A 27,444-nucleotide genomic window follows, 5' to 3' on the forward strand; every position below is an offset into this window, starting at 1 on the left:
AACAAGCCTCAAAATAAGAGAAGAAATGAAAGATAATATGAAATAATGAAAAAAAAAGAACAGTCATATATGGTTGAATAAATAAATATTCTCTCTTCATCTAAACAGCAAATACACCATCCAATACAATTTTTTGTGTGTGTGGCTCAAAATGGCAATGAAATGAAAACAACAAAAAAAAATGGATTTAATAAACGCTTCGCTTCGATTTTTTCCCATCAAACGACATATAAAGGCAGGCGACCGAATAAATAAAAATATGTTTTTCGATTGAAAATCAATTTTATGTGTGTGTGTGTGTGCTTGTGTATATCAGGAGATGGGGGAGACACAAAATTTATTTTCACTCCCAAGTTTGGAAAAAAAATTATTTTTTGGCTTTATCAAATATTATGTGACATCTTTATAGTCATAAAGAAGAACTTTTTTGGGGTTTGAGAGGCTTTAAAATAATTTTTCAGGGTTCAGTCAAGGGGAAAGATGACAAGAACGAGGAAAATTTTTGATTAAAAATGACTTGGAAATGTATTTATGACTTTTAAAGTTGAAAAATTCGAGTTTAAATATTGTTAAAGAGGCAGAATGTCAGCTGTTGAGCTTTTGGTAATGTGTTGGTAATAGTCTAATGTCAGTTCTACTGACTCAGTAGTGAGCAACCTTTTACTTTTTGGCGGCAGACCTTGGTAGTAAGTCTCGATCGAAACCTCACATTGTATACGGTTCTTGGCATTGTGCAGCGGCTTATAGGTTGCCCATCACTGGTCTATGTCTGTGATTAAGGTGCTTTTGGGGGCTGGGTGGACTAAACTACTGAAAAAGACTCTTTGAAGGATCATATTATGATTTAAACACATTTAACTGGTCTCTTAAGCTTGCCCAAGTAGGTAAAAATACATGAATCTAATTATTGTATTGTCTTGAACTAATTGTATCATCATCTCGGATTACTGTTGACTAGGCTTCGTCTGAAAATGCAGTCGTGTAGCCTTGACTGAATTACATTAGCTACATTCAAAAACTACAAGCCTGCGCATCTAAAATGCAGAAGATGCAAGCTTATGGTTCATGACAGAATCCTACTGTTGTCTAATTCCTTAGTAAGAATCGAACCATCGTCTAATTTTATCTCCCTAGTAAGAATCGAACCCTCGAGAACTGCGTTAACAAAGTTTAAGCAACGTGTCAGAGATTTTTGATCTTAAAAAGAGTTTCATAATGTCAAACCTGAATCTGCCGTCGCTTCATAAAAGCCCTTAAAGCATATTACTGGTATCTGATCTTCTGTGTAATCGCTCGACCACAATAACCCTCGTTTTGAACAAATTTCTCTCACTCTTTCAGAATCGCCTACATACAAACTCAACACTTTAGATTCCACTTTCGTAAGACACCTCAACATCACAAGTGAAACACAAAATTTCAAATGAAATCTGGTAATTTATGATTATTATTCTCTTTAAAATCACACTTTATGGTTGTTGCTATGGCATAGAATCACACAACATGAGCTGTGAATGGAAATTCTGATTAAATATTACAGAAATGCTTTTTGAGGTGAGAAAAATTAATCAGAATTCGCCATTTTTAATTTTTTTACCACATGGAATTATAAAATTATGAAATTTGATTGTTATTTAGTGTTATTTACATTTTGGAATCATCTAGACTGACTTTTGCCATGACAAAGCACTCAAAAAGCTAACTTCTATGAGAAAATACAGCTACAATAGCAAATTATGTCAAAAATATTTCTAAATATGGAAAAAAATTCGCCATTTTTTGTTGATTCCAAACAAATTTCTAGACAGCAAATTTTTGATTTATCCTTGACTCTTAACTCAACAGAATCAGAATTTATTCCAACCTTAATCTGTTCATGCGGTGGGGAAAATGGGAGGAAATCTTTTATTGTAAATGTCTCTTTTTTTATTATAGATTTCACGACAATAACCCAACATATATATCTGTTTGAATGTGCATATTTATCATACTCGACAGAAAATTTATGTCGGTTTTGTTCACATTAAAGCATCCAGGTACAAACTTTCCATCCACGTGCAGGTATATTAAATATTTCATCATACAGTGCAAACGTTAAGTCTGGAAAAATATTTGACATCCTCATACTGCATTTATGCAAACCGGCCCGATATTATAAATATAGCTACAGAAAGAAGCTCATTCTTCATCATCCTATAAGTACGAGAATGAAATAAAAGATAATCATGAAAATTTCATTATCAACGGAAATGAATTTTCTGCTTATTCTTTCCCTTCTTTCCTTCATTTTTTTATTTTCGTAACTCGCACTGTCAAGAGGATAAAAATGAAAGATTTTTGATAAGTCGTCATTCATATTTATTCGACAAAAAAAAAGTAAAGGAATGATGAAAAATGAAATGTAAATAATAAATCGATTTCTAATGCCTCGCAAAAATAAAAGGAGGAGATGAAAATTCAATTCGACAGTATCTTCAGACGTCACTCAGTGAGCAGCATAAGAAAATTAAGCAACAAAAATGTTCTAGAACGCATTTTTCATTGTATTAGTTCTGAGCATCAAGGCTGTGTCCCCTTGAGAGTTGTACATCAGGAATTAATCAGATGTAAGATTCGAACTCGCTGTGGAACTGAAAAAAAAGCATATTTGTTTTAATAAAAAAACTCTCAAAGACTGAGATTCATTCCATTATTCACGGTTGACTCTGATACTATTCTCATGAGTAATTTCTAAAAACAGAATTATTCAGGTGTACAGGATGAGGGGTGTGTATTGAAGTCAAGGATATAATGTGGAATATAAAGCACATCTTGATACAAAAACACTTCCCATGTGCATTATTAGATTTTTTTTCGTAACGTACTTTGCATTAAGTCTGGAATGAGTCTGAAGAGAGTAAACTTGAGGAATATAAATCATTTTTGTAGCAGCGGAAGTATCTGGATGTGGTTGGAATGAGTCATGAGATTGACTGAGATGCAAGAGGAATAATTTTAGAAAGTCCAAGGAAAGTTGCTAATGAAGTCAGCTGATAGACAGCTACATTCAGTAGAATATGAAGTTAGTGTGGAATCAGAATCACTTCTATGAAGGCATTCCTGTCTGTAGGACACACATTAAGACTGTGAGCCGCGTTTAGACTACATTTGATTCGAAAAATGACAGTTGAAAATTGTCTCATGCCGAGTTTTGAACCCATGACCGCTGGGTCGTAGATATTGCGATAATTAGATACCAAAGCACTAAACCATTCCGCCACCGAGCCACTTCGACTCACACGACTTTGACTCAACAGCTTGCCATATAGTATGCACCTTATACACATCCCTAAGTTGTAATTAAGCCTAGCCACGACAGACATATTTCCAACTTCTTCTTTAAGTCCATTCACACTCAATCTATACGACTACTCAGAAATGTTGAATGAATTGTTACAGACAGTAAACTTAATCTGAGTACCTTTATAAAAATAATCCAGTAAAGCTTCTGCTTTGTAATAATCTACTCATAACCAAAATTCATTCATACCTTCAAGCTTTGCCCCAGATTAAGATTACAAAAAGCAATCGTATTAAGCATCAAGCATTACTTTCGTCATAAAAATGTATTAAACATGTGCTTGAAATGTCTATAGCAATAATTTTCAATCACACTCAGTCACTCAACAAAGCGAGAGTAATTGATCTTCATTATCTTCCATCTCATGGGCACAAAAGCAACAAATTCTTGGAATTGAGTAAAAAATTCTGAAAAAAAAAGTTCAACTCAAATCGTGATTTTCAGTCAATCAAAAGACTGACAGTCATATCCATATCAGACATTTGGCCCTCTTCATTCCAAACACGATGTTAATAACAAAAAGGAGGAAACTTGTGTATTAGATGAAGAAGAAGAAGCTTTTTTTATCATCGACAACAATATAAATTTGCCTTTAATTTGAAAAGCGAAATAATAATAATCTGTGAAGGAACGGAAACAGCATAAATTGCTTGAAATAAAATTTATGTTTGTTCAGTATTTTTTATTTCTTTCCCGACTAAAATAATGAATATCACAGGATATATTTTTAGCGCAATTTTCCATTCTTTTCATCTGTTCGTCTGTCCGTCTGTCTATCTGTCCGTCTGTCTATCTGTCCGTCTGTCTATCTGTCCGTCTGTCTATCTGTCCGTCTGTCTATCTGTCCGTCTGTCTATCTGTCCGTCTGTCCATCTGTCTATCTGTCTGTCCGTCTGTCTATCTGTCCGTCTGTCTATCTGTCCGTCTGTCTATCTGTCCGTCTGTCTATCTGTCCGTCTGTCTATCTGTCCGTCTGTCTATCTGTCCGTCTGTCTCTATCTGTCCGCCTGTCTATCTGTCCGTCTGTATGTGTGTTTTAGGCTAGATAGGTAAAATGCGCTACCGTCGGTCACGAGTGGCCAAGTCTATACTAGTTTAATGTTGTTTTATGAAGAAGATTTTCTGGTAGGATTTAATACAAGTGAGAATATAAATAAATATAATAAAAAAACTGAAATGAAATGAATTTTCACAAATTAATTTAATTTTGCTCTCGTCCTTTTCATTAAACAATGTATGGATAAAAGCAACGAGTCACAGACAGTATTAATAATTTTTTAAATCAACGTTCCGAAACGATATTTGCTATTTTATTACTTATTGCCATTTTATTGTGTATAAGCCTCACGGCTTTTCCATCTGTATCGTACTATCTCTCTCTCTCACTCTCACTCTGTCACATAATTTATGTTCCTTTTGCTGCGATTATTTTATTGTCATTCCCCATCTCGACCGCTAAAACGTATGAAAATAGATAACATTCCGCACATAAATTACATAACTGTGATACTTTTTTTTTTCTGCTATATATATATATATATAGGTAGGTGGGTATGCATTCATAAAAATTAAGCTCCATATAGAAAACAAAAAATTATTTATCAAGTCTATGAAATTTGGTCAGTATTGTGAATGTGTGTGAGGACAAGTAAGAAGATTAATTTTGAGGTTGATGATGGAATGGCGATTTCATTTAGTCACTGGCTAATTAATTATTGACTTTATTTGGGATTAATTTGGTGTGAGTGACAGTTAACGGACTTTTGGGATTTGAAATCTTGAACTTTAGAATTTATATTTGAAGATTTTGAACTTTAGGCCTCAAATTTGATAAATATGTTAGTAACGGAATTTTTGATTTTGAAATGTTGAACTCTATGGTTCAAAACAAAAGTTCAATTTCATTTTAAACGAGTTTTTTGAACTTTGATAAATATCATAATAACAAACTTTAAAATTTTGAAATTTTCAAAACAAAAGTTTCAAGTTCAATTTTAAAACGAACTTTTCAAATTTGAATTTTGAACCTTAAAACTCTGAACTTTTGATTTTTGAACTCTTTAAATTCTCAAAGTTTCCTGCAATTTAATTCATTTAAATCATTGAATTCTCATTGAAAATCAGCAGCAAAAAAGTGACAAATCGAGGTAGCACCGATGAGCCCATGTAATCCATAAAGCCTTTACACTTTTATCATGTTTTGCATTGCAAACCCATTAAAATATTTTTTCGAATCCAATCAACAAGCCATCCACTTCACCTGCCAAAAGATATTACAATATCAGTACCAAAAGTGCTCTTATATCCTCTGCAGAAATTGGCTTTAACAACAAAAATATAAGCGTCATGCTGGCTTTTCAATTTATTGAAATGTCATCGCAGTGAATTATATTAATAATTTTTCAACTGACTGAAAAATTCCCCAAATAATTATTGGAGATTGTTGCATTCAATTAACCATAATTGAAATTGGTAATTCTGAGGGATTCACTCAAATTTTTTACTATCATAATACGCATAATTCTAAAAAAAGGCAAATTATATTTTTCGATGTTAATTAATTTTATGGTAAGCCGATTGAAAAGCTTTTTGATGGTAAATAGTTTATTAATTTATGTGATTGAATATGTTGATCAATAAAAAATTTGTTCACACCCATTTAAAGTGACATAAACAAGAGTTTCAATGACACTGAGCAAGTGATAATTGTGCTGTTGCAAGTTGCAGCTTCAAGTACAGTGAAAATATATAAAATATGTGTAGCGACACTCGAATTGACATTTTGAAAATTCAATTTTCAAGTTTCTCTGGTCATGATGGAAGTCACTGCAAAAGTATATAATATGTATGATTGTAGCCAGTTTGTAGGAATGAGAATAGAGCATAAAATCACTTGGCATGTTGAACGATTTTGTTTGTAGGTGAATTGAGCAATCTAAATTTAGTTGAGCATTGCATCAGACAGACCGGATATAAATCAATATGAAGGGGATTTTTTTTTTTTATTTTTATTTTTTTTTTTTCATCCTTTTGCAGTTGCAATAAGTAAGATACGTGTGAAGAGGATGGAAGAGAATGTGCAATAGAAGAGATATTGAAACATAAAGTGAGTGGACAGAACAAGCTAAATCCCCAAGCACCTTAAAATATATATATAGCATGCATTGGTCAATAAGATTATGATGTACGGCAAAATTTGTAAATGGAAATGAAAAATTATCATCAGAATTGGCTTTGGAAATTCTGCAGACAAATTTTTTAAGTACTGATATGCTCTTATCGGTATTTATTGCCAAAGCTTGGGGAATTTGAGAATCATTTATGGAAATGTTATGGATAAATGCTTTAAGCAGGCTATTTTTTAGTTACTGAATGCTCTTATTTGTCACTGAATGCACTTTTTTTACTCTCACTTCGAGAAGTTTTTCTCGTTTAATTTCAACAGCTTGATCAACTTTAACAGCTTTAAATGATAGAATTAATGTTGAAAATGGCACCGACCAGTTGACAAACCTCAAATTCACCAAAAAATAGTTTTTAACTGAAAAATTTCACAATTTTGATGTTGAAAAATATGTTAGCAACATTACAAAAGCCACATTGTAAATTTTCCATCATTTCAAGCTTAACTCACAAATATAAAAACTAAATATTAGCAAAAGTCTAACTTTTGTTGCATAGCCAATTTTAATTTAATGTTTTTTACTTCTACAGCACTAAAAAAAAGCTATTTTAATGTCCAAAAACTTGTCACATGTACGATATCGTAGATGAAAGTTAAACAATTATTCAGTTTGTCATTGTTGACTTGTATGTATCACATACAGTAGTTGTAGTAGCCAATTTATTTAAAGTAACAATGACATATGATATGTCCTCGAGAAAAACTGAAGAGATGGACTTCAACATGCATGAATATTACATTAACATTCAAACATAATGATAAAGTGTACGAATGTATCCGTCTGCAGACTCACTCTCGTTCCTTGTAATGACTGCAAACTTTTGAATACAAAAAAAAGGAATTTTTTTCCCTTCAAAAATATTTTTTATGTTCTTCTTTTGTTCCTTTAACAATCTTCGTTAGCGCATTCAAGAATGGATGACATTTTATTATTGTATTTTAAATAAAAGCTTTTATTTATTCTCTCAATGAATACTTTTTCTTTTTTGTCTCTCTATTCCACTTCTTTTATTTTGTGCTCATTCATTATTGTATCTCATCTATCGCAATGCATAGAAGAAAAAAAATAATTGTAATGAAAAAAAGGGAGAAAATAACTGTTTTGAATTGTTTTAACCTGTCTACAAGTTGGGTATTGTGTTTGTCGAGAGAACATGAAATTAGAATGAAAATTTTGTGCTTGACGAGAACTGCTCATTGTGACAAAAAAAAAATATCTTCAGACATACTTTTTGAAATTTATGATGTAAAATTTGTTGGGGAAATGAGGAATTGAAGCGCATTTTTAGTTTTTGATTGAAACATTGTTTCCTTAGGGACACAATTGTGTCATAAGCAATCGTGTATATCCCAGGTTTCTTCCTGACTAGTGGCATTGACAGTTGAAGCTCAGCAGACATAGGTTTGATACCCAGCATGTCAAATTGTTCATGTGTCTTTTTTCAAATCACATCTCCTGGAAACGCAGCTCACAATCTCTTTTTGAACGATACATAAAGGAATAAGAGACACTTTCACAACTCTATGGCATTTGGGAATCAACAAGATGTCGATATAATCCTATAATGTCATGAGCATGACCAAGTCTTTAGCATATCAACTGAATTATTTATAATAGATTGAGAGATCTGTCTCTATCGAGAATCGAACCCATGTCCTCATTGAAACAATAAAACAGAATTTAGCATATCAATTAGATTCCGGTCTGTTGCCTACCCAATCAGCTACTTAGGCCTTACTCTTGTATTGGTAAATTCGCCTATAAATAGCTCAATACTCCAGATTCCACTCTCTTGAGACACCACATATACCTTGGTAATAGTATATGACACTCTAGTGTCTAGTCGCTCTAGACAAACTCTAGTTAGGTTATTCTAGCGACCTAATACCTACTAATCATTAGTGACAAATTAGGAAGAATTAGAATCAATATTAATTTATAAGGATCAGTTTATTAAGTTTTCAAATATGAGGGAACTACAACAAATTCTCAAATATCCCATCATTTCAATTTTTGTTTTAATTAAAACTTTCCATTCCTCTTTAAGAATTCATATCCTCAAAACATCAAATACTGATTCATATCCCCAAGACATCATTAACTCCTTCAAATCCATCCATTCAACATACCCTTCCATAAGCACCCCCAGGCAAACAGACTGACAAATTAATGATCATCTCAACCACCTGTCCCATCCAAAAAAAAAAAAAAAACTCAAGAATTTAGCAGTAAAACGACAGAAGCGAGTTCAGCAATTATCAAACAATTATGCTTTTAAAACATTTATATTCTCCTTTTTCAGTTACAATAGCTTCCTTAATGACGACAAATTTTCTCTCATAAGTTCTCCATTCCAATTCCGACTTTCTTTATTATTCATAGAAAATAAAGTCATAAGAAGTTAACTGAACAATGTAAAAAAAAAAGGATAGAGTAAGACGAAGAAATAAATATATTATATAGCACCAGAGTGTGGCACTCTCAAATTCGAGTTTTTCGATTGTCGAAAAATTCGAACATTTCGAACTTAACTTATTTTAAAATACAAATTTCCGTTACTAAGAAAAATTAACGGTCAAAAAAATTTGAATATTAATGACAAAAAATTAACGGTCGTTTTTGAGAAAGCCACACTCTGTATAGCACAAGCAGGAAAGAGAGAAAAGAAATGAAATTTGTTCATTCTTATTCTTATTTCCAATTCAATTCAATTCAGTTCCATCTCATGTAGTCATATTTGATTTGTTTTTCCACGTGGAGTGAGGATGGAATTGGGTGGATATATGGATAAGTATGTGTATTAGATACAATGTAACATGAAAGGAAAGAAAAATGTTGATGAAGGACGACTGAAAGTATAAGTATTATTATATTGTACACTGAATTTCGAGTGGCGATAAAGGAAAGACACAAGAAAAAAAGTTGTGATTGTGATAAGATGTGATGTGATGGAAGAAAGACTTCAAATCGAGAATGAAATAGAAGCACGTTCCTTTGCCATTCGCAATCGCATACACATACAGTACAATTGGGAAATGATGTATGTAGAGGAACTAGCAAAATACAAGGGAGATGTACTTTAAAAAGTGTAATGGAAGTTTGAGGATATTTACTACTTTTTACGAGATAGGAACAACTTTAATTAAGATTATCTGTATCTTATACTTTATTGCACATATGAAGAGTCTTTACATGTTTTAATTATCATGATCATGAATGGACTGATACATAGATAGGAATGAGTTTCATGTTGCTTTTAGGAATTATCATAAAATAAAGTCTCTGTTACTCCCTGTTGGACTTGAAAATAAGAATGGAATTTTTTTTTGGAATTAGAAGCTTTAGGCGCATTAACAAAGTTGAATGAAGTTATTAATACATCAGAGTTGCAAAACAGCCACTTGTGACGGACAAAAACCATACAAATTCTTGATAATTTGTATGATTTTTCTTGCAAGTTCATACAAATTATCAGGAATTCATACGGTTTTTGTCTGTCACAGGTGTCTGTTTTGCAACTCTGTAGTAAATTTTGGATTAAATTCGTCTTCAATATTGTGGGTTAAAGAGCTCGAAGTCTACTTGTATTTTATATGAAGTCGAATACTGAACGCTATTACGGCACTGAACTGAATTTGGGCAATTGGCCCGGAGTCTTGGTGGCAACATTTGATCATGCTTCTATCAGGATACTCATCCAAATTCATCATGAGTCTCTTAATCTGGCATATTTTGAACAAACAAAGAACATGTTCATGAACATTACAATCTAGACACTATGGATGCTCCTTGACGACACCGTGGTGGCTGGTTTTGACCGATTTGCTGCAACGTAACGGAATTAACCAGTTATACCGTATTTTTATCCATTTTGGTTTTTAATGGAAGCATCATAGCGTCCATATGGCATCCAAATGTCAATTCTAATAGGAATAAACATGACATCCTAGTGTCAATTTGTATGACAGTTGACATGACATCCAAGTGACATGGCATCCACAAGGCACTCAAGCGACAGTTTGAATGGAAGTTAACATGTAAATTGCCAATTGAATGCCATGAATAATTTATGACGATCGAAAGAAAACAGCTAATTTGCATATAGGAAAATTTGCAGCCAATTCGTATTAACATTTCAATATCCCAATCAAAAATCACAGCAAAGCACTCAAAACCACATCAAGTCAACATCCCTTGCTCCGCTCAACAAAAGGAGAGAAAAATAAAATGAAATAAAAAAGAAAAAACTTTTGTAAGAGAAAATAAAAATAAAAACACGCACATATAGATGGTATAGATAGGAATGACGGTGGTTAGCATACAGTATATGATGAATGCTTGTATGTAAATGGTGTCGAATGAAATATTGGCGTTTGATGTGAATTGTGAACAACAATTTGGCACTTAAAACATAAAATGTGATGTGACTTATCCATTCAACTCATATTTTATACTACATATTCACAAAAAAAAATTACGCACGATTCATGAGCATGAAGGAAAAGACTGTTGTGTACATACAGATACTTTATGAATATGGAAGATGTGTGTCTCTTTATTTTCAAAACACAACGGCAGGGGAGACTTCTTCTTACTTTCTTTTTCGACATCCAAATAAAATGAAGGGTTTGGTGAAGTGAAGTTCATACGAAAATATGTTTTGGGTTGAATGGGCATAAAGTAACAGCCTGATAGTGTATATATGCTGTACATTATGTAATGCGATAAAAAAAAATATTTTCAATTTAGCGCGATTTTTTTGAGAAAAGCTTGAGGAACAGAATATGGAAATTTGAATATGATTTATAGGATTTTGAGACTATCAGATGGAATGAATTTACTTTGAGTGTATTGCGGAGTCTGAAAGGATGTCTGTGAACTTTTTGAAAATTGGAGAAAAGAAACTTTGATTTGTTGGATGTAGAAATGCTGACTTGAATCGATTTTGTTTTAGTTACTTTGATGTTAAACCTGAACAGCACACAGTGTTAGTTAGGTCACTGCTACGTCGCCGTATTAAAATTAAGAAGCTATTCTAATCAGACCGTGACGGCTGATTTCGATTCATTTTTATGATAAAAAATGCGGTTCGTCACATTGTCTCGCTCGGGAAGGCAATACAGCTAGTGATATTGTTCATTAAATTTATATAAGGCATTACAAAATGGTTTAACAAAATAGTATCAATGAGAAAAATCCTCAAAGTAGCTTATATAAGTTTTAACGTTAATTTGAGATTTGAAAACATAATTTAGGTAGGAGGAAGTTCAAAATTCAAAATACAAGTTCAAAAATTGATCAAAAATTTGCAAATTCGAAAAATAGTTTAAAAATTGATGAAAACTCAATAATTATTGGGAATTGAACCCATAAATGTAAAGTTTCATTTTGCACTATAGAAACTTGCAAATTAATCCTCAATAAACTTAAAGATACCATGACTTAAAACATTATTTAAGCAACTTAATTCAATTAACTATTATATTTCTAAATATTTTAGGTTAGAATCATTTGAAAAGCAATCATTCAAATACTCAATACAGAAGATGTTCCATTAAACATAATAAATACACATCCTCACAGTATTAATAAATTCAAACATAATCATTGCAATATCCACCATCATTTGTCATACTTTACTAGCTTAATAAGCTCAATCAAAGCTTTCATCAAGTGTTCATTCCACACACAACAATATATCCGTAAATCTCGCTCGTTCTAAAAATATTTTGTAAGTTTACCGTGTGTTACAACCACTACAAACAGCACAATACGGAGAAAAAAACGTGTTATTATTATTTTCTTGCTTATTCTTCCTTGCTACAGCACAGTACATACAGTTCACAATTGAGGCAACAAAAAAAAACGAGAGATGATAGCTTAAAAGAAGAAAAAAAGATTTGCGACCTAAAATTCATCCAGTGCCTTCGCTCAATATGCTAGATATCTTTTCTTCTAATAGAGAGAATGAAAATCAGTGACGACGAACGACAAAAGAGGAAGAACAAAATAGAATTTGACGTCGTTTCTTCTTCGGATTTTTCTTATGCTCGCAATGAGCTGAAAAGAAAGTTTTTTGGTGTTATAAATTTTTTTAGGTTATGACACTCAGTAATTGTCCCATTATAAGCTCTCCTACTGCTTTAATTACTGAAATTTATAGAAATGAGGAGGACAAAATAAAAATGTTCCTTTCAGTCTCAAGCACAACCTCTACATTTTACCGATGAAATATGTCCATTAAACGCACATTTACCAAGGGTAATTTATTAATTTATATTGATTTTTTTTTCATGCTCTTCATGTCTTTTCCACCTTCTCATGGCTTAATCTGAATAGTTAGTGGGGGTTGTTTGGATGTGACGTAGCAAGAGCGTGGCATTGCTTCTTTGGAATCTTGTCTTTCTCTTGCTCATCTCTCGTTCTTCATTTGTTCGCTTCTTGTCCGTCTCTAGTCTTTCTCTTGTCATTCTCTTGTCAGTCTCTTGTCCGTCTCTTGTCCGTCTCTTGTCCGTCTCTAGTTCGTCTATTGTCCGTCTCTTGTTCGTCTCTTGTTCGTCTCTTGTTCGTCTCTTGTTCGTCTCTTGTTCGTCTCTTGTTCGTCTCTTGTCCGTCTCTTGTCCGCCTCTTGTCCGCCTCTTGTCCGTATCTTATCTGTTTCTTGTCTCCTGTCTGTTTCTTGTCCGTCTCTTGTCTGTCATTTGTCCGCCTCTTGTATAACTCTTGTCCATCTCTTGTCCGTTTCTTATCCGTCTTATGTCCGTCTTTTATCCGTCACTTGTCCGCTTCTTGTCCGACTCTTTGGAATTTTGTCCAAAAAACTCCCTGACTTGCTAGTACTACTGACTATTACTTAATAGGCAAAGAGGACCCAAAAAACATTCCCAAAATGAATTTTCTTCCACTAAATGTGAATCCTACCTCAAAAAACCCTCATTAATTTCCGTTTCGTAACACCTGAACGACCCCAAAACGGTAGAGAAGCAAAAAAAAGTTCCAATTGTAATTTTTTATCACAGATTATTCTCTGTATTTCAGTCAGCAATAGTTTCTCGCTTTTTTTATAGCTGTTTAAAGTGCGGGAAATATGTTCTTTACAACCTCATATGGCTATATACAACATGAAGCACACCCTTAATTTATATCTAGACTATACACCTATTTTTCCATCTACATCTCTTACATACGTAGATTTTTATTTCTTTTCTTCCTTTAATACATCTTTTTTGCACCACCTTTACACATAAAAATGATACAGAGATTTTTCTTCATTCATTCTCTCTGTCTCCATCTCACTCACTCACTCGTTTTTCTTTTATTTATTATATTTTATTACCACACAGGGATGACTTTTATACTGTTGGGAAAAATTCCGAAAGCTATGAGGAACAGAAAGGAAAGAAACAAGAATAATATGACAAAGCGTGTCTCTCGTAATTGATTAAAGTCGCAAAGTTGAAGGAGAGAGAGAAAGAAAGAGCAAAAAATTTAATTTCATCATCATATGTATTATGGAATAAATATTGTGTGGATGTAAACATAAGTTACAGAATGATTAAGGCGCATTGTTGTTTTGAGCGGTCAATGAATGGCTGTAAGGTATACTGCTGTATTGAGAATGCTGTATTGGATATCTGATTGACGGATGAAATGAGATGAATGAAAGTTTGTTTGAAGCCTATTAAATTTAACCTATTTTAAGCTACACAACATGCTACATGCCTTTATGTCTAAACCAGATTTTTTGATTGATATTGATTGTAATGAATTGAAAGATAACAGAAAAATTATTTTTTTGATATATTTTTATATTGAGGTCAAAGGTGACTGTGTTTGGGAGTGGAATCAATACATTTTGATATGTAAAACTATTGCCTTAAGGATGAATCAACTGCAGTTTAAAATTAATTATTAAAGGCATGTAATTAATGATGAGATAACAATTGGTGATTGGATTTACAACAGATTGTTTCGAGTAGAACTCGAAGTCGAGTCAGATTTTGTATGAAAGTCGACTTGAATCTTCTCGATTCTATGCAAAATCTGAATCATCATCGATATCTGGTTTCGAGCTAGTCATAGTATGGAGTCCAAACGGATTCTCAGTAGACTCAGAACTTAGCGTCCCTGAAAAGCAGTAACTTTAATTTTTTCCGTTAAAAATAAGCTCCGAGTCTTGCTCGAGCCTTACTGGAGACTTGCCTCGAGTTCTGCTCGAGTCTTACGGGAGCCCTGCCCCGAGCTTCATTGTGCTACAAAGAGTGGACTCTAAATTAAACCTTGTGTCACTCAGGATTGGTACTTGACTTTTGACGACCAATCCTCAGCGACACAAATGAAGAAAACTACCGGCAAATGGAGAAAGCTACTCAATCTGTATTCTAAGACGCAGTAGATTATAAATAACAATTGCCAAACTGTTGCAAGCTTGCAAGCAATTCTTGTGAAATCTATGAAATAAATGAATTACAATTGATTTTTCAGGCCAATAAACTAGCTAGAATTCTAAGTATTGAGAATGAATAAATTGTATGGTCTTGATCCTCAAGTATTGAGTATTCAGTAAATCACATAAAAACTAATATGTAACTTAAGTATTGAGTCCAACTAAAGGATCAATCTCTGATTCTAGCACACTACATATCAGGTAATCAGCAATCGTAACAAATGTCAGTTAACTAGTGCAATTGATTCTTCAAAATTCTAGAACGTTCCTTAAAAAGCTAAATAAAATCAATTTAAATTGAAGAGATTAATATCAAAATTTAAAGTTTGCCTCAATTCCAGTAATTAATATTCATAATTGAATGTATATAAGGTTTCATCTTGGGCTTCCTTATATAGATTCATGCTTATAATGAATAAAAATTTATTTTTAATCTAGATCCATGAATAACCTCAATAAAGTTTTACCCAGCAAACCTTGTGCAGATCCATCAGATTTTCAGTTTTTTTGAGCAAAGCAGCTATTAATAGTTGGAGTAGTTTTGCTGATCCATAAAAAAATCCGTCTACTTCCGGCATTTATTTTCATTATTATGCTCGAAATGAAAGCTTCAACCAATGTCTTACATATATAAAAATTTCGTACAGATAATAATATGAAAAAGGCTGAAACTGATTATTGGCTGCAAGCTCATCAATTCAATGCACATCATTCATTCAATCAGTCATAATGAACATAAAATTGCATATTTTGCACAACATAAGCCATCGAAAAAAAAATGATGAGACATGAGAGGAAGCAGCAAAATCTAGGAGCTATTTTTTATGATCACTATGTTGTGTAATAGGACGTAATGTGTTACATGTGAATGTCACTACTTTTTGTCAGTTTTTTAGGCACATATATTTCATTATTTTTATTATCATTTCACCCATACTGCCATCTGCAAGCCTGTCTCTGAGTCTAATTAAAACATAAAATGATGATGAAGAAATATGATGATATATTTTATGATTCCGTTGTGCTTTTTTGCTTGCTTGGCCGTTTTTTTGAAATATGGAGATAAACACAGTAAAATATAACAACAGCAGTAGCATACTCACATTTCAATGTGTGACGCAAATCGGTGTACAACTCTCGATTCCTCTTTTTTTTTGTGTGTCGTTTATGAGAACAAAGAAGAAACGAAAAATCATTTCAAGCCTTTCTGTTCCGAATGTTTTTTTTTTTGTCCTTTTACGACAATACACAAGCACAAACACACACACGAGTTATTATTTTCATTTTTATTACTTCTTTGACGCATTTATATCTTTCACTTAAAACTTTTTTTTTTTTCACCTTCCATTTTCATATCATCCTCTCACTTTCGCACTACGAACGTGTTTATTTATATTCACAGAAAAAAGGGGCTTTATTACTACAATATATATTACGTTGCTTTACTGGCTACTCGTTCTACTTTTTAGCGCATTTTTGGATGTAGTTGGGGAGATTGGTGGACAGTTTGGAATGTTGTTAATTGGTTGACTGATGTGATTTATTATAAGGCTTGTAGATGAGCTCAGAGCATTGAATCCATTCAAATTTCATATGAAATCATGTCAACTCTGACTGAGCTCGAAGTCGACTCGAATATTATATGAAATCAAGTTTTGCGACCAAGACTCTGTCTGATAGGTATAAACTTGTCGTGACCGGGTAAAGCGACCAGATCTCTGTCGGATAGGTCAAATTACATGAAGTCTAGTCTAACAACCAAAGCTCTTTCGAGTATACATTAGACACGACTGTATAGAGATCTGGGCTCTGTCGGACAGCTTTACTTTGGTCAACACGAGTTTATTTTTGAATACAAAATCCAAATCGACTTCGAACACTAAACTTTGTAGTCTTGGAAGTTTCAATTCAAATTTCCAAGGATTTTACATACTATGACTTAGCATATGAACACAATTTATTAAAGATCTCATTATAATCTGTTGGTTTTAGTGCAGTATCATGAGCTAATAGTTAATTAGCTTCGGAAATATCAAGTCACGAAGTTTCATACCACAACTATGAGTCTAATTGTTCTTAACAACTATTCTAAAGTGTTTAATAGCTTTTCTTCTTTATTCTCAGATTATTTCTGAGCTTTAAGTTGTCTCGGATGTTGTATGGAGTCAAGTCGAGTTGAGTTGACTTTTTTATACAAAATTCGAGTTGATTTCGAGCTCTGCTCAATTTTATATTGGAGTTCAGTTCACAATCTGAATAAAATTGGAGTAAGACTAATGTCCTAGTAACGAATCACGAGTGGAACTCGATAAAAAATCCAGAAATTTCAAGTTCCATGCTCAAAACTATTAAACTTTTCAAAACTAGATCAAATTTAATAACTTTAAATTTCCAATAAGAAGCAAACCAATTCTTCCTGATTCCAATCATCCAAATATGAATTTAAAACAAAATAATTCTCATTTCTTGAAATGGAAACATGAATGATGTATTGCCATCAAAGCAATATAATAAATAATTCATCAGCACAGATTCCCCAAAAGTCAATTTTCTCTAAATTTTCAGACACAGAAACATAACGACATCAACTTCCAAATGTGTTTAAATTTGATTACTATTTTCATTTATTGTCAAATGACTCATGACTTGAAAAATGAGAAGGTTAAGTGAGAAACGACATTTGAACATGAAATGTCTTTAAGCCGGTAAACTTGACTGTTTTGTTCCGAATGAGCGAGACATGAAGTAATGAAAGTGTTAGCAAAAGTAAGGCATGAATCACGTAGAACAGGAAATGTACAAGAGTTTTTTTTTTTCTACGAAATTAAGCACTAGGTCAACCGTAGAATATGGAGCTCATGATAATCTGGAAAAGTTTTTAAGAATCCGGAGTGGAAGTGAAATTTGAAAAGTTGTTAAAGCTGTCGAAGTTAAGCCAAAAATGCGCTGTGGAGAGGTTGATCATCCTGTAAAGTATTTGTTTTTACTCTGTCACGAACGGAAATAAAAGGAAGCAAAACTATTTTTAATTCCGACTGATTGCCAATTGAAGGCTTTCGTCAATTTGTCTTCTTGCTCACTCTCTCTATACCCATAACATACATATATCTTGCAAATTTACCGTGATATTTTTCACACTGAAAAAAAAAGGTTTTTTTCTTCACTACCTCGATTTTTATCATATATATCTATATATGAAACACTGCGGCAACAACACACGAATGATGATGGTTAAGAGAAAAAAAATTGTAAATTCCTCCCGTTTTTTTGTTCAATGTTAAACGCACGAGAAAAAATAAGAATGATTTTTTTTTACATTAAAAATTCACAACATGAAAAGCTCCAAAAAAATATATATTTTTTCACTATAAAGAAGGAAGATTTTCCCTCAATTTGAATTTAATAGGAACTTTATTCTCCTTTTTATCTCGTTAGATATTCACTTTGCCTATATTTGATTTTGATAGGCAGAATGTAACTTCTTTTATATATTTTTTTTATATTTTTCAATTACGCGCACGAGACGAAATCCTTTCAAGTCAACTGCATTTTCTTTACTGATATCCGAGACCTGGGAAAACTTTTTTCTCGTATCGGAAAAATTCTTTTTTTTTTTTTTTTTTTGGTGTTATTGTTGTGATACAGAAAATATAAAAGGGAAAAAAAGCATAAAGAAGAGCAAAAATAGAAAGGCAGGAGAGAAACTTGGAGCCGAAGTTTTCATCAGCATGCTCTGCATCGCCTTAAACATAAATATATATTTAATTTTTTTGTTGGATAGACGAGATGAAAAAAAAATAAAAAGCCGAGAGAGAGTTGATGAGAGAGTAATCAGGACACGAAAGCACGTGAGAGAGAGCTTTTAAAATTCAGAGAGCAAGAGAGAATAAATTGAGAGAGAAAAAAGTTCTTGACAAGGTTAGGCTCGGGGTTCATGTTCGGTCTTTTTTCTCACAAACTGTGTATCTTCTCTCTTCGTCCTCTCCGGCACACAAGGACACGATCGGGAAAAAAGGCAAATGAAACAATTGTACCGAAATTTATGATTAACACAGAGCACACACAAAAAAAAAAAGAAAAGAAAGTTTTTTTCGAAATAAAAAAAGCCATGAATAACAAAAAAAAAAAAAAACTTTCATCATTAAGGGAGAATGGAAATATAGAAAATTGTATGTGGGAGTTAGTTTAACATATCACAATCATTCTTCCATATTCACATCTTCATTACACTTTTTTTTTACCTTTTTTTTCCGCCCAACTCCCGTCATCGTCATCGTCGTGTATGCTTCTTCCTCATTTTGAACACTTTTTCCCCAGCACATCATAAAACATCCATTCTCTGGTGCGAGAGCTACGGATGAATTTGTATAAAATCATGTGAAAATATATTTCATTCATTTAACGATGGTGTACGAGACTTTTTTAATTCAATTTATGAAAAGGCGAAATACAAAAAAAAATCTATTTGAGCTGCTACTGCCTCACACGGTGATGTTGATGATGAGAGAAAAAAACGACTGGAATTTATGATTAAATTACAGAATAAACTTTTTTCTCTTTCCTTTTGATGAAAAATACATTTTTTCATATGTGTTTGGGATTAATGATGAAGCACCAAGGTATTCTCCATCATATCTCTTAACTGTACACACAGAAATGATAATTATTACTGGTAAATTGGAATGCAAACAATGACAACAGAGATGGGCATATCTGTTACACGTTTGTGATACACGCGTGGTACGTAAATTCCACAAAACAAAAAATATTGGGACCCGGAAGCCAATCCAAAAGGTTGAGTAAACAAAACATTTTAAGTAGAATTTCATTCAAAAAAAAAAGTTTTGTCTATTTTCTCTCATAAACATTTACTTTTTTTTTCTTCTCCAGGCTAGACATTATAATTGGGTATTTTTCTTACGATTTACAACTTTCTTCAGGATGTTTTGAACTTTTTTTGTTTCTTTCAAGCACTTAAAGTCAAACCGGTATTTAAAAAATATCATACATAAATGTGGTCACTTGAGTTTAATCTTGTACAGACTAATTGATGCATCACTTTTCATGTGTTGGTTGAAGGTTGATGACATGTGACATCCAGTATGTTGTAATGTGACATTTCGGAGAACTGTTGCGGCTACAGTAGCTTGTATTTAGAAGCTGTGAACACGTAAATCAAGAGTCAATGATTTAAACAATAATTAAAATTCGGTCTGCATATCCTGCAATTTGCAACTGTACCTCATAATTCGTCCAAAGTAGCAAGCCTGCAGACAAAATATGAGGGAATGAGGTTTATCATTCAGCCCCAAAAATAGCTAAATGCTATTGTTTAACAGCAATTTTGATGTCATTTACGACAACTAGGTAACGCCACGGTGTCCTAATGACTATATTGCAGAAATACAAAACAAGCTCCTGTCACAGGTAAAAAACCGTACAATTTCTTGATAATTTGTATGGTTGTGTAGAAAAAACCATACACATTATTAAGAAGATGTACTGTTATTGCCTGTGACATCTGCTTGTTTTGCAACTGTGCTATATTGTGATGTTCGGGCAAGATCCACGACAAGCATACATTAGAACAGTAGGAGACAACCTTTTCTGTGACATGGCACACCTTAGTGGTAACCCACAATCAAAAACACACAGCATGTGGTTCATGGCATTTTCAAATAAATTTAAGGTCTCATCAGTGTGTCACATCAGTTGCGCCACATAGGTTGCCAACCATTGCGTTATAAATATCTCAATTTGTCATTAACTTGCCATTAACTACATGCAACATATTTCTATCAACTTCAGAACTATTTAAGAAGTTCACTAAATTTACTAAGTTTCAAATTACTCCAACTTCTAATCTCAGTAGAAAATCTTTAAAAAAATGCTATAAAGGAAGAAGAAGAAAACTTTCGCAATCCAAATGCTCAGCAACGCCAACAACAATCATGACCAAGTACAAAACAACCCTGAATGAGGTATGAATAAAGAGAAACTTTTTTTTCGACTATAATGAAGGTACACTTGTATCATGTCTGTTTACCATAAATTGACATAAATAATGCTCAAACAAGACAAAAACCACCGAAAATAAAAAGAGACGACAAGGTGACTTGAAAAGTTTATTTACATCATCATCATAATATCATTACAATATTTACAGTAAAAACCATTTCACACTCATTCGAAATTGAGAATATTTGAGTGTTAAAATTTATTATGTCATTATAATAAACATGAATGTTTTCAGTTGAGTTTGTAAAGGAGCGGAAAAAAGCAAAAGAAGGGATGAGGAATAAAATAAGAGCTGTGCTTGCTATTCATAAATGAAAATTTGATTAAATTTCACCGTGTCATGATTAATTACGATTTATTTTTCAACTTACCTAGTTTCTCGTAAATTGTTCATTATGAGTAATGTAAGTAAGGAAATAACTGTAGGCAAATATCATGAATACCGACTGAACTTTAATAATTGTGTTTTAATTGGATTTTCCTAGAATTAAGTAAAGATGTAAGGTTTTTTGGTAATATTGATGATGTTTGTCATCGCAATAGACTTGGGCATTTACTGAGAAGGATATTCTTGATTTTATAAATTGAAAAATATTTGATGTATGAATTGCAAATTCTAAATAATAGGAAATGACAGATTTTTGAGCATACATATATGTATCATATTCACACCAAATTTTCAATTTGGGTGAATATATTGTTTTTGGTCTATCACTGAAACCACTTTTTTTGATTTGCTGGATTACCCTAGGGGAATTGCCCCATATAGTTGCTAGCCAAAAGTCTGTGCCTGGAAATACCAATCCAACAGTGAAAACCGCATCTCATTTGGTGCTTCCAGTGCCGAGAAATCGCAAAAAAACGCTTTCTGTCATTAAGTTAGCAAGTTAGCAAGTTAGCAAGTTAATCGGTGCGATAACTCGTTTCAAACTCAATATTAAGACTTCGGGTTTTTTGCATCTGATAGATATCGGTTATGGCAAGAGCTGTATTGTTTTTGGAGCCATAAGATGCTTCCACTGAGGCACAAGATGCAAAAATCTGTCATTTTTTTGCAAAATTATAGCCGATTATTCCAAAACACGTGTCAAAAAAATCGCGGCCTCGCTTCGCTCGGCCGCACACTATTAGAGTTTTTTCTTATCTTGATTTTAATTAAGTAAAAATTAAGCATTTATAAATGTGTTTTATCCACATTATTAATATAAGTATTTATAACGATTTAGCGTAATGCAATCGTAGCAATGCATATTTTATCTTTATCATGTCGTGTGTTCAAGTCCTACTATTTTTTTTTATTTTTTAATTTTTTGAGTTGTTTTTTTTGGAACCCTTTTACTTTACCATAAATATAAATATTAAATAAGATTAAGTTATCATAAATATTGCAAAACAGACACCTGTGACAGGCAAAAACCATACAATTCCTTGATAATTTGTATGGATTTGTAAGAAATTCTATACAAATTGGTTTTTGTCTGTCACAGGTGCCTGTTTTGCAACTCTATATTAAATGTATTAATTAGAGATATCTTTCGATCAATGCCTATTTTTTAGAAAACAAAAACATGTGATAAAATAGAATCTGCGCTGGCTCCTATAGTGATCTATATAAGGACTGTAATCTACCCAAGTCGGGCGAGCGAAGCTCAGCCAGGCTCCTATAGTGATCTATATTAGTACTGTAATCTACCCAAGTCGGGCGAGCGAAGCTCAGCCCGGCTCCTATAGTGATCTATATTAGTACTGTAATCTACCCAAGTCGGGCGAGCGAAGCTCAGCCCGGCTCCTATAGTGATCTATATTAGTACTGTAATCTACCCAAGTCGGGCGAGCTAAGCTCAGCCCGGCTCCTATAGTGATCTATATTAGTACTGTAATCTACAGTGTGAGTAGAAAAATAGTTCGAGCGAAGCTCGAACATTAATAGTTCGAACGCAGTTCGGACTTGGTTGAGCGAAGCTCACAAATTTTTGCGCCCTGAACGGAGCGAAGCGAGTGAAGGCGTGAAAATTTTCCCAAACAGCACAAACTGCATTTATATCAAAAAATGTTGCCGTGTGGAAAAATATATCTAGCGAAGCTCGAACATTAACAGTTCGAACGCAGTTCGGACTTGGTTGAGCGAAGCTCACAAATTTTTGCGCCCTGAACGGAGCGAAGCGAGTGAAGGCGTGGAAATTTTCCCAGGCAGTACAAACTGCATATATATCAAAAAATGTTGCCGTGTGGAAAAAAATAGTTCGAGCGAAGCTCGAACATTAATGGTTCGAATGCATACTTCATTTGAATAATTTTAGTTACTATGTAAGTAATCATTATTTATCACATTTATTTGATGAATCTTTTATTTTGTTCAAGTTGTTTTTTTAATTCTAACTTTTCTGAACAGTTTTCTGATCTGTGTATGGTGTGAATATTCCATGAAGCGTGATCCGCTTCATTACTAGTTGTAATTCTGTTATCGATTATCAATGTGAAATTTCTTGGAAATTTATAATTCGATATTGAAATGTTTCTGTTCCTACTCACAATTTCTTTATTGATTCATCTAAATATGTCAGATTACTCAGATCTAGATTTAAATCCTAGAATCAAAAGTCTTACTAGGTTAAGCTTTAAAATTTAAACACCGAGTAAAACAGATTAGTCGATAGTTCGTCTAGTTAGTTTCACTAATTAGTCTTAAGGTCAACTTATCGTAGCCAGTTCTAATCTTGAAAATTCACAAATATTACTGAAGCTTCCTGCTCTGGACGATAAAAGGCTCTGTATATCTGACATTTGAAAGCTCAAAGTTAAGAGTTCCTATGAAAACTGTTGCCTACTTCCTGTAACTTTGAAGATTTGCCAGGAAGAAACACTGCGTAAAAATGACAATCCAAGTACCAGTGAGTCTGCTGCAATCGAAATATATTGAAATATTGGCACCGAAATGACTAGGCAGTGTTATACTTAGATCCTAGGGGCAGTCTAAAGGCGAAAACAGCCAAATTTTTCCCAACATTTCAACATGAGCCAATCAAGTGGCATTGAAACTAAATTATTCTATTTCTGCCCGAGAGTTATGGCGATTTGAGATCAGATTGTTCATCATTCCTATGTTATACGCCTTCCGGGTTAAGTCAGCAACATTTCCAAAATCTAAATTCACAGAAATTCAATTTAAAGTAACCTAATCCACATAAAATATCTTCATTATTATTTTCATCAATTTAAATCTTTAAGAAACAATAAAGTTCATCATAGAAAATGAAGATGTAGAGTCTAATATACTGACCTTTTCCTTTATACAGTCCGACAAGAAAGAATTTCTTCAAGAATCTTGTCTTAACTGACAGGAAATATTAGCAACAAAATATCTTAGTAGCTCATTCACCGTAGCTTCTGACACATGACAACCAACTGGATACAATATACCCACAATGAAGTTTTCTTCCATTAAAGATACACAAGTAAGCATGGAAAAATTCCTTAGAAAATTAAATCGTAGTCTTCAAGAACTTTATTTTCAAATCAGTGAATCGAATTATTCAGCAGTATTTGATGATAAATTTTATAAGATCTAACTTCATAGCATATTATACTTGAAATGTCAAATTGAAAAACCACAAAACAGTTCCCATCCCTAGCCTTGTTATCACTCCTACGAGATAAACAACAAAACAACCTTAAAATACACAGTGACTTAATTCTTAAGTCAACATACCACCATGTCACATTTTTAAGCAGCAAAAATGTGCGAATAAGTTACATTTTATGATAATTACAATATTACAGATGCATGAAAAGAATAATGAGAGAATAAATGACTATAAGCTAAACCAGCGTGTAATGTTGTACTTTAGCAAACACACATTAAATAAGAATAATATAACAAAAAAAAAAAGTTGTGTGAGTTGTGTCTTCTCTCATGTTGCCTTTTGATGAAACCAAAATCCCCTTTTTAGAAAGCCATGCATGAACATATATGTAGATGTAGATGTATGTAAAAGTTTATTGTGTAAAAAGACTTGATAATCCTTTAAAGAAGTCTTTCACTTTCATTTTTTGGTTCTTTTTAGCGCATTTTTCTAATAAGAAAAGACGGTATTGTCCGCACTTTATCCGTCTGTCTGTCTGTCTGTCCATCCATCTGTCTGTTTGTCGCCGAACTCCTCTTCTAGTTTGGGCTTTTTTATGCAGCTTTTTGTTTATTATGTGTGTGAGCTTAGGAAGGCGACTGCTGATAAACTTAATTGATTGATGCAGTAGAATGTTAATTATATTAAGTTTTTTCAAGAATTTCCTTAGATGACTTTTTCAATATCCTCTCACGGATTCAAGTCCCAACTTTGATATTTTTTGATAATTTGCAATATTTTATGACAGAAATGTGTTCCTAAATCAAGTCTTCAAATGATTTGATTCTTAGTGGAGAAAATGCGCTTCCTTCGGGAACGAATTCCTACATCTTTACAAGTTTTCTTCTTTTTTGTGTTTTATTTGAGTCTAAATTTATGCAGATCTTTTATCTTCAACCACATTGTGTAGGTAGGAGGTAAAGTAAGGCCAAAAAAATTAATTACTTTGTTTCCATTCATCATGCTTATTACCGCAAATTAAAATCGTAAGAATTATGGAAGAATTACTGCATGGAAACCACATATGAACATTTATGAATATTCAGTCTATATGACTTTTTGTTATCATTATTCGTACGTAAAAAGTCATCAAAATATTGACACTTTATCAACGAAATACCGCAACACAACATAACACAACAACAAGGAGCTTATGTATTGCAAATTATGCTGATTGAAAATTGAAATTCAAGGTTTGTTCACGCATTACACACAGCGGTTGTTATTATTTCCATTTATTTCTTCTTCTTAACGTACATATGTACACAGATAATAGATTTTTATCTGTCTTCGTGCCGTACATGGATATAGAGCCGAGAAAGAGAGAAAAATTAGCGTAATTTTTGAGAAAATTTGTACATAAGTGCGTCACACAACAATTTTTTTTTTGTTTGAAATTCAGATCATTCTTTGAAGATACATTACCAAATTGAATCTGTGTGGAATCCAAGATGAGGGAAATGTTGATTATGTCTATTTATATCCTCTTAGCACCTTTTCTTCGTTATTTACTTTTGTTTTCGTTATTTGTGGATAGATTTGGTTTGGAGATGGATCGTAAATAGCTTAACTAAGTGCGAGATGAGACAGAAGGTCTGATCAATAAGGTACCAAACTAAGGATCATCGACAGAGCAGTAGTAAGGAGGGAAACACAGAAAATGTATAATTTATATATGGCACTTTGTCATGTAGTCGAATAAGCCCCGATTGCTCAGCGATAGGAGCATCTGACCCGAACCAGTAGGATGTGGGTTCGAATCCCATTCGAGATCCGTTATTCGGAATTATCCTCTTTCTGTCAGACAAACACGATCATTGTTGTAGATGTTGCTACTCGGACACAAAGATAAACCAATCCAACAGCCTCAAACAGGAAATTCAAAAACACCCAAAAACTCCACAAACAGCCTTTTAAGTCTTAGTTACATTTTAAAAGCCATATCTACCTATTATCCCATTCTCGGTTCCATTTTACTTCATTAAATTTGACCACATGTTTTCGTCACATATGACTCGTCATTTGATGTTGCCTTGGCCTCTACACATGACACTCTGATGACATGTAACACCAGCGCATGTGGTATATAAAAAAAAGTTTGGTTAAATGACATTCAATGTAATCTGATGATTGCTAGCAATTTTGTAGACAAATTTCTCTCTGATTTATATATTTTTTTGCACGTAGTTATTGTCATTATTTGCTAATCAAAGGTCGTAAGTCATTAACCGAAATCATCAACAAGTCATTGTTTGGGTATAGGATAAGATGGTAATGTAATGCATATGCTTGATATTTTTTTGTATCGTTTTCGGGGTGAATACTGAACAGATGTGGGCGATATTGCCATTTTATTAAGGATCTGCTAAATCAGTGTCTTAGAGCAAAGCTTTTATTAATAAATAATGTTCCTACCAAATAAGTTAAAATAACACAAAATGCGCTCTAATTTCTAATTTGACTATTACACGCGATTCTATGACTAGTTCAAGTTGTAAATTCATTCACTAACTTCCTCATCTACATACGTACATAATTTTTGTGGATTAAAGTATGTACATAAAGTAAGGGAAGAATTGGTGGAAAAAAGAAGGGCAAAGTCGTGAACGGAAAGGAAGAAAACGAAGAAAGAAAAAGCTTGATATGATTGAATTTTGTGGGAAAGAGTTTTGAAATTGTGTTGTAATTTATATACGTTGTGTGATGTTATCCTTCTATAACAAACTTCCATACACATTTTGCCTGTCAAATCGACGAAATTTTTCTCTCGCTCACACTCATATAGTTGGATCCACTCTCTCCTTCTCATTTTTTTCCATTCTTTTCTTTTAT

The 27,444-nt window shown here is 33.0% G+C and overlaps 1 protein-coding gene across 2 annotated transcripts in view; it reads right to left on the reverse strand.

The window, feature by feature from the left end:
- Window positions 1-18,509, reverse strand: part of LOC139087829 (uncharacterized) — a 124,955-nt gene extending 106,446 nt beyond the window's left edge. Inside the window, exon 1 of one of the 2 annotated variants that reach the window (XM_070636763.1) lies at window positions 18,139-18,509. The gene's annotated coding sequence lies outside the window, so the exon portion shown is untranslated. Of the gene's footprint in view, window positions 1-18,092 lie in introns of both variants that reach the window. The other variant, XM_070636752.1, reaches the window with a different exon arrangement.
- Between the last annotated feature and the right edge of the window lie 8,935 nt (window positions 18,510-27,444).

This window comes from Chironomus tepperi, unplaced genomic scaffold, assembly GCF_022539635.2.
Source record: "Chironomus tepperi strain 1889 unplaced genomic scaffold, CSIRO-AGI_Ctep_v1 contig_11, whole genome shotgun sequence".
In the NCBI taxonomy this organism is placed as follows: domain Eukaryota; kingdom Metazoa; phylum Arthropoda; class Insecta; order Diptera; family Chironomidae; genus Chironomus; species Chironomus tepperi.